This window comes from Sturnira hondurensis, unplaced genomic scaffold (assembly GCF_014824575.4).
Source record: "Sturnira hondurensis isolate 20B ecotype Veracruz unplaced genomic scaffold, ASM1482457v3 Scaffold0001020, whole genome shotgun sequence".
NCBI lineage: Eukaryota > Metazoa > Chordata > Mammalia > Chiroptera > Phyllostomidae > Sturnira > Sturnira hondurensis.
Window position 1 is genome coordinate 1,785,772 of NW_028073651.1, and position 19,470 is coordinate 1,805,241.

The 19,470-nt window shown below is 47.9% G+C and overlaps 1 protein-coding gene and 1 long non-coding RNA gene across 3 annotated transcripts in view; one reads left to right on the forward strand and one right to left on the reverse strand.

Annotated features, from left to right (window-relative positions):
- The window catches only part of ARHGAP35 (Rho GTPase activating protein 35), a 115,157-nt gene that overhangs the window by 78,524 nt on the left and 17,163 nt on the right, over positions 1 to 19,470 (forward strand). The window lies entirely within an intron of this gene.
- LOC118996072 (uncharacterized) lies at positions 1,702 to 16,412 on the reverse strand. Of its 2 annotated transcripts, none has more exons than XR_005068419.1 (3): positions 16,345 to 16,412; positions 2,528 to 2,531; positions 1,702 to 1,711 (listed from the first exon to the last, which is right to left on the reverse strand). It is a non-coding gene; the product is annotated as an uncharacterized LOC118996072 (long non-coding RNA). The 2 variants fall into 2 exon arrangements; XR_005068420.1 differs by lacking the exons at positions 1,702 to 1,711; positions 2,528 to 2,531 and adding exons at positions 3,074 to 3,086; positions 3,369 to 3,371 and having other exon boundaries at positions 16,345 to 16,407.

Sequence of the window (19,470 nt, forward strand, 5' to 3'; positions counted from 1 at the left end):
CTGCAGACTCAGAGGAGGAAGGGTGAGTCATTTCATCTCTCATACCCTTAATTTCTTCAATGCAGAGTAGAGATTATGAGCCTTAACTTATGCTGCAGGGTGGGTGATATTGAAGATCAGAAGACAGGCATGGAAATGTTTATAAATTCTAAGACTTCTTTGCAGCTGTACTTGTCCTGTGGTCTGTTGGTCTCATCATTTGGAAAGTGGAAGGTCTTCAGCCGCTCTTGAGTGGGTGTGTGCTGGGTGCTGCACTTCATCTCCTCCGGACGACAGCCCCGGGAGGGGGGCCTCTGGTAATTCCTGAAGATGAGAGGGGATCGGCAGCCATGCTTTCCCAGGTCAAGAGCTGGCTTATCATAACTTTGCTGTTATTTCTTGAATATCTTGCCTATTAAAAGGTTATCAACTTTATCTTGACCTGCACTACAGGGGCTCCCACACTGTGAGTTGGTGGCCCAGCAGGGTTACCTTTAGCATTTTGGGGGTGACAGAAGAGTGCCAGCTCTTGACATTAATGTCCCTGCCTAGCAAGGACATTAATTTTTTTAAACCTTTTTTATTGTTATTTCACAAAAGAGAACACTTTATATCAAGTCCATCATGGGAAAGATGATTTCAGACTGAATACAAGCCCAACCCACTATTAATTGTTAAAATCATGTGCTTGACACTGAACCCAGGACAGTGTGCAGGGGGAAGATGCGTCTCCCCTCTTAGCCTTCTAGCCCAGTCCCTAAACTGGTAGGGCCCCTTGTCTGGGTATAAGCTGCACGTATCTTAGTCTGTTGCTTGACTTTATTTATAATCTTTCCATATAGTATTTATTCCTTTGTTGGTTTTTACGGTTGAATTTTCCATTGTTTCTTTTGGCTTCTGGGCTTTTGATACATTTAGAGACGGTTATCCCCCTTCAAGATTATTTATAAAAGTCTACTGTAATTTTTCTTAGGGTTTTTTGGCTTTTTTAAAAATTGATGTTTAGAGAGGGAGGAAGGAAGAGACAGAAACATTGATTTGGTGTTCCACTTACTTATGTATTCGTTGCTTGATTCTTGTGTGTGCTCTGACAGGGGGTCACCCCCACAACGTTGGCATAGTGGGACGATGCTCTAAACCATCTGAGCTGCCCAGCCAGAGCTATGACTGTCTTATCTAAAATTTATTTTGTGGATGGATGATGCAACATTATTTCAGTTGTGACAGCAGGGTTTATTGCATAATCTGCCCTTCCTGCCACTGGTCTGAAAGCCGTATTATGATGTGTACCAGCCCCTGTACCAGCTCAATTGAATTGAGCTGTTGAACACCCAGCTGCTAGAGTGTTGGAGAGCTGGTCAGTGTGAGAAAAAACTCACATACATTTGCTGTCAGAAGTGTTGTAAGTAAAAACAGGTCACTTGATCATAGAGTATTATTTTTAAATGTGTTGCTTAATACTCTGCTTATACTTCTTGCACTGTACTCATAAGCGTGGTTACTCTGTAGAGATGGTCCCTCTTGAATATTGAAAAATGTTTGCTGTCGTTACAGTCAAAGGGCATTTTGGCTGGATGTAAAATTATTGGGTTAGCCTTTCTTTCCTTGAGGACCTTATAGGCACAATTCTGATGTCTTTTAGCGTGGACTGTGCATTTAAAAAATCCAAGGCCACTCTGTTTTGCCTTAATGCCTCAAAGGGGTTTTGTTTTTTTTTTTAAGTTCAATAAGTCTACCAGGACATGTCTTACGAACTGAACCAAGTCTGTTTTCCCTGGAACGTGGTGGGTTCCCTTTAATCTGTAGACTCAGGTCATCCTAACTTCTGTTCTACATGTCCCTTACTGGGTTTCCAGCAGTGTCTTGTCTTTTCCACGTGGTATTTTTTGTTTTTTTCCTGTAATGGAAGAAATGTCATTTTTCTCTTCTGTTTCTCTGAGCTCTTCCCCTAAATGTTTTATCTACATTTGTTGTCTTCTGTCTTAAGTGCTCATGACTCTGCTTTGCACACTTTGTTTCTTAAAAGGGATTGCACTATTTATTTGTTTTTTTAATTCATAAGAATACTTTTTTTTTTACTACATGGCAATATTTTCTGTTGATTGTTCTTTGCAGTTGGTTTTTTCTTGTGCCTTCCCTCTTTGCTGGTAGTCTTCCTAGATATCTTGAACATTAAGATATTTTGTGCTGAATTTAAATGCAGCACAAAATATAGCTGTATAATTCAGTATGTGCTGGCTCCTTTTAAAACTGTCATTCGTCTTTAAATGAGGTGATTCCTCCCTAGCCTTACAATTTGAAGAGAATTCTTTTGGGGAGGGTGTACCCTAGCAGGAGTTTTTCTTAAATGTTCTATGTGTGAGTGGTGCTACCAGCCTTTCTCATCCTCAGACATCTGGAGTTGGCCATTGTAATGCCTACCCGCCCCCACCCCCAACCCAGGCAGTTTGTCTCTGTCACCCTGCCTCCTTGATAGACTGCTTCCTGTAGGTTTGACTTGTGTGTCTCGTGATTTGTGCCACGCTGGGTCAGAGTAAGCCTCCGTCACCAGTCTCTGAGCCCGTTCCCACTGTTTGGAACAATGGATTGCTGCTCTTGCTCCTTAGAGTGAAGCGTTTACTTTGTGGAAATGGACTCACATGCTTTGTCCAACATCTGTACCAACAGGCATTCTCTTTCATCGCTTTCCCACACCCTTATTTGACCTTTATAGCATCTAGCGGTTCTTACTCATGTATCAGGGTTCGAGGTCACAGATGTCTCTGGTTTTGTCAAAGACGTGGTGTTTCTGTTTGGCATTCTGGTTGCTTTTGTGTGGTTCTCTAAATGGGAAGGGGTAAAGTCGTTTTTATTCTGCCTCTTTAAAACTAAGTACAGACTTCTAACTAAAATAAATTTAGCATTCTGAAAAAACTCCCCCTCCCCCCTCTTTTTCCTTACTAGCACTGGTTGGGGAATTGCTGCTTTTGTTTCAAGGTAACTTGATCTTGTCTCGGGAGTGGCTTGAGGGTTTAGTGAAAGGGATGTGCTTAGATGCTTTCCTGCCCTGTCTCTATCAGTGTGGCTATTTCTGCCTTCCTCTGGTTTTATTAGCCTTTCAGTTAGTCCTTGTCCCCTGTACCCGCTCCTTGTGTGTGGATAGTACTCTGCTGGGAAACCTGGGGAAGATGTGTCTCCTCTCCCACCAGGCAGAGTGTACATGAGAGTAAATACAGACCCGTCTGCCGAAACCATCGGGGCAGGAAGCTATTGGTGAGCTGGGAGGTGACAGACCCACAGACCCTTGTGGCTTCCTTAGGTCCTATACTGTGGAGAACGTCATATGTTTTCATTTTTGAGGCTACATAAAAATAATCAAGTTCCTTTTTACACGATTTTTTTTTCGCCACAATCTTCATTATTACTATCATTTCTTTTCTAAATGCTATTTTTTTTCTCCCATCAGCCACAGTATATCATTTTAGGCCAGGTTAAAATTTCAGAGGCTTAAAAGAGCAAAGGTTTCTTTCTCACCCATAATGTTTGTCCTGGGGACTCCGCTCTGCATTGTCCTCACTCGGGGACCCAGCTGATAGAGCAGCCCCTGCTTTGAATGGTACTAGGCACAGAGGGCAGAAGACCCCTGGAGGGTCTCATTCCAGCAATTAAATGCCTCAACTTCGCTTCACATCTGCTCCCAAGTCATTGTTCAGAACCGCTCACCTGACTTCACCCAACCATAGGGGGGACAAGGGAGTTCATTCTTCCTTGTTCCCAGGACAGGACAGTGGGACACTGGGACAACCACAGCCACCTGTCAGTTGTCTCAGCAGAATCGGCAAGTGTTCCGTTTAGAATTTCTACTGTTTGGATTTGTAGATTTTTCTTTTAGCATTCCAGTGGATTGGAATGTCTGTGCCCAACTCTGCATAGACTTCCTGGGTGACCTTACAGAAGGAAAAAGTTCTAAGCTAATCCCTCTATTCTTACTTAACCCCCATATGATCCTATGAAGTAGGGACTGCTGTTTTTCTGTGTTAATGAGCTGGTATGGAGGGACATTAAATCATTTCATCAAAAGTCGCTTAACTAGCCCTGGCCAGGTGGCTCAGTCCTGTACACCAAAAGGCTGCAGGTTCGATTCACATACCTAGATTGTGGGTTCGATCCCCAGTCAGAGTGCGTATGGGAGGCAGCAAGTCATTGTTTCTCTCTCACATCAGTGCTTCTCTCCCCACCCCACCCCTGCCTTCCCCCTCTCCCCTCCCCCTTCCTCTGTCTCTAAAATCAAAAAACATATCCTTGGGTAAGGATTTTTAAAAAGGTGGTTTAAGTAGTAAGTAGCAGACTCAGCTCAAATGTCCATCCATCCAATTCCAGAGCTTAAGCTCTGAACCTTATTTATTTACACCTTCAGGCCTGAATGTCCTCAACTTTAAAATGAGAGGCTTACTAGACCAGCTCCTGTACAAGGGCCCTGCTGGCAAAAATCTGCCCCACTTCCCAGAACTAGCAGCCCTGGTTGTCTGTCCACTGAATGGTGGCTCTTACAAGATTGGGTCTTTCCTAGAAGCTGGGAACCAGGGCCTGCAACTGAATGATTTGAATTGGAAGTCTCCTTGTGTCAGAGAAACACGAGTCACGAAAGCACGAGCTGTACATCTTTTGTTTGATTGTAACACAGACCTTGACACCCAGCAGTCATGGCGGGTTGATGGTTTGTGATCAGAAAGTCTGGAGCCACCGTGGGCTGTGGTGGGGGCACGTGCACAGATGTAAGCCAGGTCTGCCTTTGGCCTTCTCGGTAAATCGGGCCATTGGGGCTGGTTTTCAGGCAGTCCCCAGCTATTAAACGTAAAGCTGGATTTTTCTGCTAGGGCTTTAGTTTCAAACTCTTTTTAAAAGCTTTTGTTGTTCCTGTAAAATAGGTACTCCTTGTTAAAAATAATTTAACAGCCAGAGTCTTTAGAAATTAGTGCACTCATGTCCTATTAGTGGGACTATAAATAGATACGGCCATTAAGAAAAGATAGTTTGTCAGTATCAGTTAAAAATTTTAACTTTTGTGCCCTTGGTCTTGGCCCTTCTGGGAATTTGTTCTTTGGAAATGGCGGCATACCTCACAAAGGTGTGTACAGGTAATTTGTTAACAGGAGACTCGTGTGTTCATATGGCAGCATACTAGGCGGGTGTTAAAAAGATAAGGTTTAGCCCTGGCTGGTGTGGCTCAGTGGGCTGAGCACTGGCCTGCAAACCAAGGGGTCGCCAGTTTGATTCCCAGGCAGGGCACATGCCTGGGTTGCAGGCCAGGTGTCTAGTAGGGGGTGCTCGAGAAGCAACCCCCTACTAGATGTGTATGTATACATACACACGGCATACAGTACATGTTACCTGTTTGTACGCAAGTGGAACAATGCTAAGCGTGTGGGTCTGTGACTTCTTTTTTTTCCACATAAGAATATATTGTAGATAGTTTCCCATGTTGGTGGATATAGATAAACTTCTGCTGTTAGTGTTATTTCTACTTCCTTCTCCTCCTCCTCCCCTTGTGTTTGTCCCCTTCACTGCATAGTATTTCTGATCCGGATATATCATCGTTTATTTAATCAGCCTTCTGTTGAAGGACATTGTTTCCAGTTTTTTGCTATGAACAGTCCTGCAGCGGGATCTGTAGGCATGTACACACACACACATCCATGCGTGCAAATATGTCTGTGGGCTAAATACGTCCAAGTGGACTGAAGGGCATGTATGTTTTATAGTTTGATGGGTATTGCCCAAGTCCTGCTGAGAATGCACTCCCATTGACAGTGTGTGAGAGTAGCGCAGTGTTCTTAAAGTGATAATATGTTAGGGTTGGAAGCCACTTTAAAAACCATCTAGTTCAGCTTTCTACAGCATGGATGAGAACAAACATGCTGAACAAAAGAAGCCAGGAACAAAAGAATGCATGCTTCATGACTCTGTTTATAGAAAGCAGAAAAACAGGTACAGCGTATCTCTGCTGTTAGAAACCAGGACAGTGGCTCTCCTGGGCGGGGAAGAGCGAGACTGAGAGGAGCTTCTGGAAGGCTGGGACTGTGCTGTCTCTTGATCCGGGTGCTGTTTACACAGATGTGTTCATACGTGAAAATGCATCACCACACACTTCTCTGTAAACTCACTAATGTGTGTTATACCTTAATAACATGTAGGGGTGGTTAGCATCTAGTCCCACTGTTTCATTTTACAGATAAGACCCTGGGAGTGAAGAGCTTCCCCCTCTCCTGCCGTATGCTGGGGAGGTTCCCCGAGAGCCTTGTGCTGGAAGCCCCAGCCCTGGCCTGTCTTGCCCAGATTGGACTAGCAATGCTGTTGGCACTCGCAAAGGCTGTGAATGTGTGACAGTGTCTCTCACCTTGAGGCCCTTAAGAAGAATGGTGTTTTGAGAGCCAGCTGATGTGTCAAATGGAGTTTCTGGTTTTCTAGCTCACGCGGCTGTGTTGGGAAGGATCCAGTGCCGGGCCTCACCCAGTCCGTGGACAAACTCAGGAAGCTCTAACTGCTGAGGAAGAGCCCAGCTCTGTATTATCCCAGCCTCCTTGTTCGTTTCTTTTCCTTGAGTTCTCTTTTCACTGCATCCTAATGTCTACTCTGCTACTTCTTCCTAGTTGTTATCAGGTCAGTCCCTGTTGCGGATCATTTTATCTTTTACAGTAAAATTGTTTGTTTGGAATAAAAAGGACACAGATTCCTGTTTCGCCTTCCCTGGCCCACTCTGGGAGCAGGGTGGGGTGCAGATTCAGAGGGATTGTTTGCCTGGAAGTGTGACTTCACGATGGGAAATTTTCAGCAGCCAGGGTTCTTTTATTTCACTGTGTGGATGTTCTGTCTGGAAACTTTGTGTAAGTCAAAGCGTAGCTGGATGTTTGTGCATTTCTTCTGGTCCAAAATTACCGCCTTTGATTAGGAACTGAGATGTATCCTGATCACTTGCTGGCATACACACACCGTCAACCTAGCTGGTGCTGGTAGCATGTATCAGTGGAAGGCTCTGTTTTATAACGAGTTAGAAATAACGGCTGAGTTACAGGAGCCTGTCCCCATAACATAAGACAGCCTCGCTGGTGTGGTCTGTTCTGTGTCTTGACATTACCAGAGGATCTGTGTAAATTTCAGGTAAGTGTGCGGAGACCTCCTTTTGCATCTTACACGTTCTCAACACCTGGAGGACATGTTAAAGAAAGTGCGTGACCTACTGTAGAGGGCACTGGTAAGTGCCGTGCTGGGGGGCATTGAAGAAACACCACAGTGGTAAGTCCTTGTTTTGAGCCAGATCGGGCCTTCTATAATTGGGTACTCTGTACCTAAAAATTCCCCAGGCCCTTCACCCTCTGCCTTCCCCGTTCTGCTCTGGTTTCAGCAACTCCATCTGTCATCACAGCCCCCCCGGGGAGCGTGCCTGCTCCCTGACTGGCCACCCATCCGTGCTTAAACCGACCTCGCCTCCCTCCTCCAGGCTTATGTACAGTTATTTTCTGTGTACTCTGCTGAACAATTGCTGAGCTCTGCCTTGTGGCTTGTCTTTTATTATTTTTAAATGTGAGTTCATTTCTCACATCTTTACCTTATTGTGTCTGGAAAGGATGGGGCAGTGCTGTTAATTTTTGTATCCCTGCTGTACATGGGGTTTAGTGTGGTGTCAGCCCGGTGGTATGCGTTCAGTAATGATTTATTGCTGTGACACTTCGCCCCGATGCCACCATATGTCCTACCATATCAGGAGTGAGATTATTATAATTTGAAACTTTAATTTATGATTTGTTTTATGAACTTGAGTGGGTGGCATCTTTAAAGTCTTTTTCACACTAGCGATTTTCAATCTTTTTCATCTCATGGCACATATAAACAAATTGCTAAAATTCTGTGGCACACCAAAAAATATATTTTTTGCCAGTCTGACCAAAAACAATAGGTATAATTTTTATTCATTCACACCGATTGACTTGTTGGGGCTATTGTTGTGTTTGCTGTTGTCACTTTTTTATTTAACAGTCTTAAGGGAAAAGACATTAGTGCCCCTAACTAGTCACATGTTGCGTATTTTGTAAATCGTTGCTGCACACCAGTTGAAAATCACTGCTTTACGGTGCGCGGAAGTCAGCCTCCGCTGGGAAGCTGACAGTGGCTTCCACGGGCCGACTGACTCAGCCGCCCCTCTGACTTCGGGTGGTGTTGGCTCTGCGGGGCAGCTCGGCTCAGCAGAGGGCCTGACATGGCTTGGCAGAGCTTAGCAGACGGTTTGCCCTGGGTTCTAAGGTCAGTGTGGGGTTTCTGTGAGGAGAGGAATAGGCACAAGCCAACATGGAGCCAGGGTAAGGCCAAGTCCCACAACTTACAGAAATGAACAGTCATGTGAGGTCTTTGGTGGCATGGCTCTAAAGTGATTTGCTTCCCCTTCATATTTTGATGCAATTATCTTAATACCAACTTTTAGTGTCCTCCTCCATTTTGTGACAATTATTTTATCAGCTACTAAATCCTAAAAATTGGTTATTTCCTAATTTTTGTTTTGTTTTACAAATTTCACTTTCTTGTTTTTATACCAAAATCATGTTTTTTAAGTTCTTAGAGCTGGTAGAATTCGTCTTTTTCTTCTCCTTTTTTTTTTTAATATTTTATTTATTTATTTTTAGAGAGAGGGGAAGGGAAGGAGAAAGAGAGGGAGAGAAACAGCATTGTGTGATTGCCTCTCATATGTCCCCTACTGGGGACCTGGCCTGCAACCCAGGCATATGCCCTGACTGGGAATCGAACCAGTGACCCTTTGCTTCACAGGCTCGTGCTCAATCCACTGAGCTACCCCAGCCAGGGCTTATAATTCGTCTTTTCATCACCGCTCTGTTTACCAGGGCATTTTATAGCCTCACAGTGTTCAGTTTTTACTGTCGTGAGGGAGGAAGGAGCCAGTTCCCTTAGGTGCTGGAGGCTCATAGATGAATAGGACAGTTCATATTGGCCTAGAAGGGCACTCAGTCTAGTGAGGGTCATAGTCAAGGCCAAGTCAGTAAAGGGAGCAATTGGTTGGAACCTTCACTCTTTCTACAGCCCCAAGGCCCAGCTTCATTTATATACCCGGCAGCTCCAAGATCCACTGGGCTGTCTTTCAACTTCCTCATTTCCTATTGGATCTTTTAAAGATAGTTTTACTATTTTTAAAGATTATTTATTTATTTGTTTGTTTATTTTTAGACAGAGGGGAAGGGAAGAAGAAAGAGAGGGAGAGAAACATCAATGTGTGGTTACCTCTCATGTGCCCCCACTGGACTGGGAATCGAACCGGCAACCTTTGATTGATTCACAGGCTGGTGCTCAGTCCACTGAGCCACACCAGCCAGGGCTATTTTTTTCTTTTTTGCCAAATGTCTGTGTGGTTTTGAAAAAATTATTTTCTTTAGTGAATTTTAACCACTCCACTGAGATTTTTATTTGGTTTTTGTTTAAAATACAGTTGAAAAACATTAAAATAAAATAAAGTTGAACATCTTTGTAATGTACCAACATTGAATGTTTTAATCCAAGGTCATGATTTTTCTGCCTTTTTTCTCTCATATTTAGTTATTGCTGGGGTGGGAGCATGTAATAATATTGTTTGTTAGCCTGTAAATGTTTCTGGGCCTATTGAGAGTACGAGGCATTTTCAGGGCTGAGGCAATCCAGGAAGCTGAAGTCCAGGTCCCATGGGAGAGGTGGCCACGTGGAGGGGAAAATGAACAGTTACTAGTTCATAGCAGCAAGTTTGGCCTTGTGGACACTGGGTGGAAGTCACAAAAGGAAGGAAATCCATTGAGTTGGCTTGGTACATGCCTGGGCTGGGGCCTGGCCGGAAAGCTAAGTTGAATTCTTTAACCGGAAGTGGAAGAATCTCCTAGGTACGGGAAATGGACTGAACAAGCCAGGTGTGGAGGTGAGAGGCACTGTCGACCACGTGGCTTTATTACCCTAGAGTCCTTTGCCTGTCGGGATCCAGCATTTGGACTTGGTCATGGGTGGTCAGACCCTCCCTTGGACCCGTAGGATTCAAAGTAAGTGCTTCTGCATGGGGACAGGGAAGGCAGGCCTCCAGGACTCTGGGCCCTTTCCTCTTAAGGGTCTGTTTGAGATTCCATTTGGGATAAGGATATCACTCCCCAGAAAGCATGTCAACCATCACTGTTATCGTTGGGAATGTGGGGTTTGAAGGTTTTCCTCCGAGAGGATTTGCTGAACTTTGTCGTTTTGAAGCTCCCTGAGTCCTCGTGCCTTCTCACGGCAGTCAGCCTAACTCGGAAGTTCTGTCGTTCTTACTGTTCGGTGGGTCTGGAGTCCCGGCCCTGCCACTGCCTTTAGTCAGAGTCTCTGTCCCTCTCTCTCTGGTTACAGTTAGAGCCTCTTGGTAGTTGGTCTTTCTGCTTCTGGACTCATGTCCTTTCCATCCCTTACTCAAGCTGCTGCAGATGTCTTTCTAAAATAAACGAGATCACATCACCTTCCCTGGTTTAAAATTCCTCAGCTGCTCTCTGTCACCTCCAGGAAGTTCACCGCTGTGGCCAGGCCATCGTCTAGCCTCGGTTCAGCCACACTGGTGAGAACTGCGCACGGCTCCTCGGGCTGCCCTGACGCTGCTCCCCCGCAGTGCCTTTACTAGAAGTCGTCCTTCTCTGACTGCCCCTTGGAGCGAGGCCGTCCCTGTCCCCGCCCGCCGCCGTGCTCTGTGCTGCTCTGTGCAGTCCTCGGGGAGCACTTAGCACACTGGCCTCCGATTGTCTTCCTTCCTCAATAGAGCCTAAGTTCCATGAGGAAGAGACAGGTCTCCATCATTGTACCCTCCAAACCAAGGACACAGGGCTCTGACAAGTGACTGTGAACGACTGAATGGCATAGAGGCATTCAAAAGACCTCCTCCCTCAAAAGTTCCATTCATTGGAAACAGAAAAGAAGTAAAAAGATGCATATAATACTAAGGTCTTGAGCAAGACTGTAACATCTGAATCAGAACAAACTTCCCTGTGTTCTTAGTGTTAGGGGCACAGGGTATCCTGCTAACAGCGCAGGGGCGTGTGTGAAGCGTTTGGGGTAGGGTGTTTAAATAGCGGGCTGGAAGGGAAGGAGCTGCGGGTCAGCGGAGCCCAGAGGAGAACGCCAGTGCACCGGGGGCGGCCAGGGCTACAGGGAGACTTGGTACCCCGGGTGGGCTTGGCCACGAAGTTTCAAATGCAACTTCCCCGACTTTGGGGCAGTGTTTGTCAACCACTTTAGAACTTAGGGTTTAAAATAATAGGGAGAGGCAGCATTATTCATAATAGGCGAAGAGTTGTAACAACCCAGTGTCTCGCTGATGATGGTGTCCCTACCGTGCAGTCTGCCCGCACAACACGATGCAGTCACCTCCATACCTGCCAGCTTCCAAGCTCGTCCAACCCTGTGCTCTTCGCATTTTGACAAGAAAGACATTTCAGCTCTCAGCGTTGTTCACCACTCAGCGCCCGTCTTTTGTGATGAAACAGGTCGGGGCGTCAGTCTCGTGGTAGCGGACAGCTCGGTACTCATAGGTTTTGGCACTCGTCATGAGTTCTGGGACGAACTGACGGTGAGATCCGAGGTGTAACTGGATTGTCCGTCCATAAAAAAGAACAAAGTTCCTGTACAGTCCGCCGTCCGTATCCATAGGGTCTGCACCTTTGTCGTCAACCAACCGCGAAACAAAAGAGTTGCCTTATTGCTGGTGTGTACTATGTAATTAGGCCTATGGTGGGGTGTGCCTTTACTGAACACGCACAGACTGTTTTCCTTGTCATTTTTTGCTAAACAGTACAGAATGACAGCTATTTACATGGCATTTACATTGTATTAGGTATTACAAGTCATCTAGAGATGACTTGAAGTCTACAGGAGTATGTGTTGGTTTTATGAAGACACTACCCCTGTTTGTACAAGGAACCTGATTGTCCACGGAGTTTGGTGTCCAGGGGGGTCCTAGAACCGATCCCTGATGGACACCGAGGAGCAACTGTGTGCTACAGCGTGGGTGAGTCTTGAAAACGTGCTATGTTGAAAGACGCCGTCACGAAAGGTTACATGGTGCAGGATTCCTTTCATTTGGAATGTTCAAAATAGCCAGCTCTGTGAAGACAGAGTGGGTTAGTGGTTGCCGGAAGCTCGGGGCGGGGGGCGGGGGGTTGGAGTGGCTGCTGGTGGGCGCAGAGTTTCTTCTTGGGTTGAGGAAAATGTTCAGAAAGTGATTGTGGGGTAGTGATAGGACTCTGTAAATTTACTTTAAAAACCATTGAATTGTATACTTTCTGTGGGTGAGTTGGATGGTATGCAGTGAAGCTCTTTAATAATAATAATTGGAGGATAGGCGAAGAGATGTTTTACTCTAGGTTTGGTACTTAAAATTTTTCCGTCCACAGCAGCCTGTGTCCATTCTGGGGTAGATCCTTAGAGAAGAAACCCACTCCGACAAAGATTCCTCATTGCTTGGTAATTTCCCGTTCCTCTCGTGCGCCCTGGCGCTGCTTGAGGCACCAAGGCATGTCCTACCATGGGGCGCAGGCAGGGGCTGCGTGGAGACAGCGGTAGAGTCCCAGGGACGACAAGTGTACATTTACCCCGGGCAAATCTGAGCAGCAATGGGCAGGCCGTTCGAGGACGTTCTCCTCCTTCAGGGGTCTACTAAAGACGAGAGCGCTCAACCCACCTGCCCTGAATAACTGCTGGGTGAGTTGTTGTCGTCTGTGGGGTGTCATTGGCCTCAAAGAGCAGTACATTTTCTCCTGCTGCTCTGAGGGAGACCCTCTCACACCGCGGTTAGACCTCTGCTACAAGTGTGCCTGCGCTGGGCCCGGCTTCCGAGCCTCTCTCCACCTTCATCTCTGCTGTCCTCTCCATCTTCAGGAATCCTCCCCGAGTACATTCTCTGCCCAAGGCAAGGTAAGGTGTCACTGCTGGTGCTCAGCCCTGTGGTGGTATCACCCCTCTGCGTTCTTTGCCACTCTGTCTCTCCTTCCTGCAGCACTGCCACACTGTAAGGAACTCAAGGACAGGGACTGGCTCTTCTTTGCATCACCTGGCACAGCACCTGACCATAGTAGGCACTCAGGTGTTTATTGAAGGCGTAAGTGGTTTCCTCTGTACTAAATTAGATTAGGGCAAATAAAATTACTAGATTCAAGATGGTCACCTTGAGATCTCTCGTGGGCTAGCGTCTGCCTCCACTTCAGCTTCTCCTTTCCCTTGCCCAGGTTCTTAATCTTGCATACAAGTTTTGTTTCACCTTTGAAAGCTGTCCTGCTCCCTGCCACAAGGGCTGGCTTTGAACTTGGCCTAAAGAGTTGCGGTTGGAGGGACCCAGGGCATTTAGAGCAGCAACTTGGAGAAAAGCAGCTTCTCAGATCCTGGGAGTCTGTCTCTGACTTGAAGGACTGTGCAAGCAGGCGGACTGACTTAGAGGTGTTTAACCTGGAGTCCATGATGGGCTTCAGAGGGCTGTGGAATTATGCAGAGGTTCTGTGTGTGTGTGTGTGTGTGTGTGTGCGCACATGTGCTCTGTGGTTGGAGCAGAAGCTACAGCCTTGGTTGGGCTGTCGGCGTGAGGGGAGTGTTCTCCCAGGTGCAGCCCGGGGTGGAACACTGCCAGTGATTCAGAGCGAGGACGGCTGCACACCTTGTCCTTGAGGAGTTTTCTATCCAGGGAAGGTGAAAGGGTTTGGCTCCAAACCGCTTGGAGCTTGCAAAGAGAGATGGGTGAGAGTTGGGAGGAAGAGGTGCTGCAACTTAAAGGATGAATAAGATTGAAGTATCAAATAATGTGCTCTTCCCAGCAATCCAGACTGGAGACCTCATAGCCTCAGGGTGGATTCCATGACCCCAGTGGCCCAGTGTGGTTGCAGTCCACCTGCAACTTTACAGTGTGCCCATCCCCTCCTGTTGGACCCTTTCCAACATGCAGACTCACTGGTCACATATACTCATGACAAACAGCAGTAATAGCAGCCAGTAAACCCGTTGTAATGACGAAATGTTAGTTCCTGTCTTTATTCCTGGTATGTCACCTCCACATTATAGATTGAAAAGAGACAGCCAGTGAGGGTGCCGGAGCCGAACGGCTCCCCGGGTTTTCTCCCTCCCTGCAGAGAGGCGGCTGGGCACAGGTCTGTCTCCCTTGTGTTTTCCATGGGCTCGAGAAACAGACACCCGCATGAGGGAACACTTGGGTGGGTGGTGCACAGTCCTTCAGAACACACCCACCCAGTCTTTCCTGGGACTGTCCTCCAAAGCTCCACCAAACTAGTTAATGGAAAATGGCCACTAAGTGTTTGGAATTAGTAACAAGCATACATTTTTCTGCTTCATAACTAGGAGTAAATAATAATGTTGCCCTGATTGGAGACAGCAGGACAAAAGGCCAAGCTGATTTCCTACAGCTGTCAGTGAACTCCCGGATTGCCTAACGTCATTGGCAGAGGCCCTTTATGTAGCCCCAGCAGGCAGCACAGAGCTTTTCTCAGAGGGGCCCGAACAGCATCTGTGGGCAGCGTGGCAGGTGCGACCCTGGGCGAGTCCCTTCATTTCTCCGAGTCTCAGTCTCCTTGACTGTAAAACAAAGATGAAAATAGCTCCTTTGCAGGGTCGTTGTGCATATTAAGGAAGATAACGTGTACCAAGTGCCAGTTAGGAGCTCACACTGCCAGGCCCAATGCTCAGTGCTTCTGTGAGTCTCATTTCATCTGCAGGGCAGAGCAGTGCTCTGAGACAGGTGCAGTCCCAACGTCTGGGGAAGATAGTAGGATTCAGAGAGGTGAGGATCGGGGCTGGCACTCGGACCCAGAGTCGTGGCCGTCTTGGCCATGGTGCCTCCCACTGCTGAGGTGGTTTGAATCCCAAAGAACACAGATCAGGTGGGGCCCTGGCCACTCATGGAGAGTGGAGTCAGGCCAGCTAACATTGGACTCTGCTCCCTACACCAAATGTCTATCCAACTGCACGAGACGGTTTGGTTTTTCCTCCTGATACCAAGTATCTGTGAGGTCTTTCCAACATCACTTCTACTCTGACACCAGTGAGTTGCCCTACGACTCAGTTCTGACCCTGCCCAGAGTTAGCCTCAGACTCAGCAGGGCTCCGTCCCACAAAAGTGCCCTCACTTCAGATGCCAGTTGAAAGTATTGGGTCCCCAGGTTACTCACATTTCTGTCTGGCTTGGCCACAAAGTTGAGGGTTCCCACACCTTCCACCAGGTTCAGTAACTTGCTTGAATTACTCCGAACTCAGAAAAATGCTCTACTGACTATTATGGCTTATTATAAAGGACACAACTCCAGAACACCCGAACAGAATAGGCGTGTAGGACAGGGTAAGGAACACGGAGAGTCTGTGCCCTCTCCAGGCACATCACCCTCCCAGCACCTCGGTGTGTTCACCATCCTGAAACTCTCCAAATCCTGTTGTTTAGCGTTTTTATGGAGGTTCCAGGATGCAAGCATAATTAAGTAATTCGCCATTGGTGATTGAACTCCATTTCCAAGCCCCTTTTTCCTCCTTGGAGGTTGAATGGGACTGAAAGTCCTAGCCCTTTAGTCAGGCTTGGTCTTTCTGGTGACTGGACCATATTCTGAAGCGGGCTAGGAGCCCCCAGTAGTCCCCCCATTATCATGAACTCAGGCGTGGTTGGGAGGGACTTCTGTGAATACCAGAAGGCACTTCTGTCACTCGGGAAATTCCAGGAGTTTTAGGAGCTCTGCTCCAGGAACTGGGGACAAAGACCGAATATAAACTTTCTAGTATACCACACTGGCCCTGCACTCCCCACAGGGTTCCTAAGCCCAAGACCTGCCTTTGCCCATCAGAGGGCACCTAGGGCTGAGGAGGCTGAGTCTGCTGAGGCTGGGAGGGAGTGGCAGGAGGAGCCCAGCCCGGGGCCGGCGCACGGGGAGGGCCCTGTACTTCACAGAACACCTTACACACTTTGTTAGCTAATCTCCGTGATTTGGAGGACCGTATCACTCTCAAAGTAGCCCTCAATCCTTCTTATAAGAGGGAAACGAAGCCTACAGTTCTCTGGGCAGAGGCGACTCGCAGCCTATGAGAGTGGCAAGGGCCCGCATTCCAGCCCTTCCATGAAGCTGTGGGCCTCACAGCATCAGACTCAGCTGGATTCAGAAGTTTGCCCGGGTGTTTTTCCCTCTGCAGGGCAGGGGACGCCCATGCCTTTCATCATCTCAGATGTGCATCTTTACTCTTCTCTCTCAGCTCTGGGGGTCCCTGTGAGATGTACAGCCTGGGGAGCAGTGGGCGGTGGTAGCTCCTCACCGGCTAACCCCCTGAAACTGTCTCCAAGAACCCATTTTCTCTTTGGGGGGAGCCAACAGCAGCCCTGCCTTGGCTCACTTCTGTCACTGTGACTTTTACTTCCCTGTGAGCCACCAGCAGCCCCACCTCTGCTCTCTCCTGTTGCTTCTTCTACCGTAAGTCCTTCCTTGTCTCACTGTGCCCAGCTTTTATAAACATACTCTCACAGTCACTTGGACTCGTGTTGTGAAATCTTTCCTGTGCGAGGTCAAGAACTCACATACTAAAAAAGAAAAAGAAGTTTACCAAGTTTCTTCCCACTTGAGGAGGAGCTGTCCTAAAAAAAGCTCCCACATTTTCACCCACATTCATCACAGGCACTTTCTAGGCTGTCGTAGAGGAGATTTGGTGGGGCTGGCGCTGCGCAGTCCAGTCCGTTACGTCCCCGCAGTCCGCCTCGGTTTCCGTAGTTCTGTCGTTCCGAGGAGGCAGCAAGTAGGTGCTCCCATCTATCACTGTAACGGTTTAATGGGGGCAGTTACAGCTTGAATACACCAACAGGCTTTGTGTGAGTGATTGCCGTATTTATACTGCTTTGAATTGATGACAAAGCGCTAAAATATGAGGTGTGTAGTTTCATACGCTGTGATTTTTATGGGGGCTCTATGTTATTTAATCTCTCCCTCCCCTATAATTCCAGGTTTGTTAGCAAGTTGTTTTCCCACTGTCCAAATAGTTTTAAAACAAAGCTTTCTTTGCTGCTTTTGACTACCTCCCATGTGCCCATTTCTCAACACCCTCTCATTCTCTGCTTGCTTGTCTAGTAAACACAAGTCACTTGCCTTCCAGAAATGTCCCCATAGCCTCAGCGTGGGCGGGCAGCTCCGCTCTTGCCTCTTGCAGATAAGCAGAGTTCACGGAGCTTGCGGCTCAGCACTGCTAGCATATTTCCTCAGGACCCAGTGCCCTGATCGGAACAGCATGGCCTGGCAGTCTGCCTGGAGAGCCCAGCAGCCAGAGAGAAGGAAAGCTTGTTCCACAGAGTAATCCTGCCTTTCCAGCCAAGACAGAAATAGTCTGGGTGGGAGCCCAAACCCTGTGACAGTTCCGACAGGCCCTCCTGGCCTGGCCGTTCCGCTTGCCCTTGCCCTCTCTGCGGCCGCGAGCATGGTGAGGCAGGCCACTTGTCTGTGGCCCGCCGAGTGCACAGATCACGGTGCTGCCCCACAGGCTGGAGGGCAGGCTGTCCGGGAAGAGTGGCCCAGGGCTTAGTGGTACCCACAGGCGGCTGCTGGTTCTTCTCTGGCCCTCGTGGGGTTGGCCTGACTGTGCCCTCTCATTTTTACCTGAGGGATCTGCTTCATCCTGTTCTCTGCCCTTCCGCGCGCGCTCGCGTGTGTGTGTGTCCAGCTTCTGGGGAGGGGTGCAGCCCTCTTACCTCTGCCAAAGCCAAGCCGTAACCCTGCCCTATAAAAGTGAACGACCTGGCCCTGGCTGCGTGTTTCAGTTGGTTAGAGCGTCGTCCTGATACACCAAGATTGTGAGTTCAGTTCCCTGTCCGGGCACACACAAGAATCAACCAGTGAGTGCATAGGTAAGTGGAACAACAAATCAGTGTTTCTCTCTCTGTGTCAAAGTGATCAATCAGTAAAAAATTAAAAATAATTTTTATAATTTTTCAAAATAAATAAAAGTGAACAACCTGATCCGGAGAACTCAGGTAGAAGAGCAGATGCTTGACCCTGGTGAGATAGTGAATTACAAAGCCCCTGTGACTTCACTAGTGAGTAGCTGAGGCGCCAAAGCAGACCCTTCACTAGTCCCTAAAGGGAGGCTGGTGCACTTGAACCCTTAGCCCTGTGCTGGCCAGGCCTGAGGCTTTCTCTTTCCCACAAGAGTGGGCGAGTGGGGCCCAGAGGGCCTGCCCGCATGCCTTGAGGCACCAGGCTGGTTGAGGACAAACTCCTCCCGTCCATTCCCTCCTGTTCTTCAACCAGAGGAAGTGCACTTGTGTTTTCAGGCGTGTGTCCCTCTTTCCCTTCTTTGTGGGGTAGTTACTGATGAAGGGCTACTCCGGGTTACGGTGAGTTACTGTGCCAAGTCGAGGTGCACAGGAGGGTGATTGGAGAACACTGCCAGCTCTCGGGGCTGCCGGCAGACCAGCATTTGGCAGATAATCACACAGCTAGGCAGTCACTTTCACATTTGCCCAGTGCTGTGTGTGACGGGTGTGGAGGTGGTGGAGTGTGGTGATGAAACGCAGCCTCTGGAGGCAGGCCGCCTGAGTTCAGGTGTCAGCCCAGCCGTTGGCTCGCCGTGTGGCTCCATTTCCTCTGCTGTGAATGGGAATAATTGCCCGCACTGGTATGGCTCTGTTGGTTGGGTGTCATCCTGCCAACGAAAGGTTGCTGGTTCGATCCCTGGTCAAGCCACATGCCCAGGTTTTGAATTTGGTGCCTGGTCAGGGCACATATGACAGACAACTGGTCAATGTTTCTCACGTTAATGTTTCTCCCTCCCTTTCTCCATCCCCTTGCCTTCTCTCTAAAAATGAATAAAATATTTTTAAATGGGAATAAGTAATGGTGGTACACCATGCTTTGGGTTGTCGTGGGGGTTGGCTGAGATAACGCAGGCAGAATGCTCATCGCTGTGCCTACGCATGAGGTAAGTACTGCGTGGATCTGTGCAGTGGTTGTTACAACAGACTTCATTTAGGTCAGGGGCTCAGGGGAGACTTCCCTATGGGAGCAGTATTTAGCCAGCCACAAATGGAGGTAAAAGTGGAAGGAACAACGTGTGGGAAGGAGCTGAGGCAAGAAGGGGTCAGTGCTTTGAGTCCCTGAAAGGCCATGTGACTGGAGTGAAGTGGGCAAGGGGGAGGGCACAGGCCGGGCAGTGATGCAGGCCACCCAGGCCACGTGTGGAGAAGCGTGTATTTTATCCTGGATGTAGAGAGGAAGAATCAGAGGCCAGGGCAGACCACAATCACCTTTTCTGCCAGAGGATTATAGGCTTCTAACCTGTAAATAGTGATCTTTTTTAGTGAGGGAAGAGAGGTCAAAAAAGGAAGGGCACTGGGCTGCCATTGGCAACATGGTTGTTCCCTTTATGGTTTGTTGGCTATTCAAAACCTGAAATACGTTAAACTCTGCCCTCATTTATGCATGGGGGGCGTCTACCTCTGACCTCATGGAGCTTTTG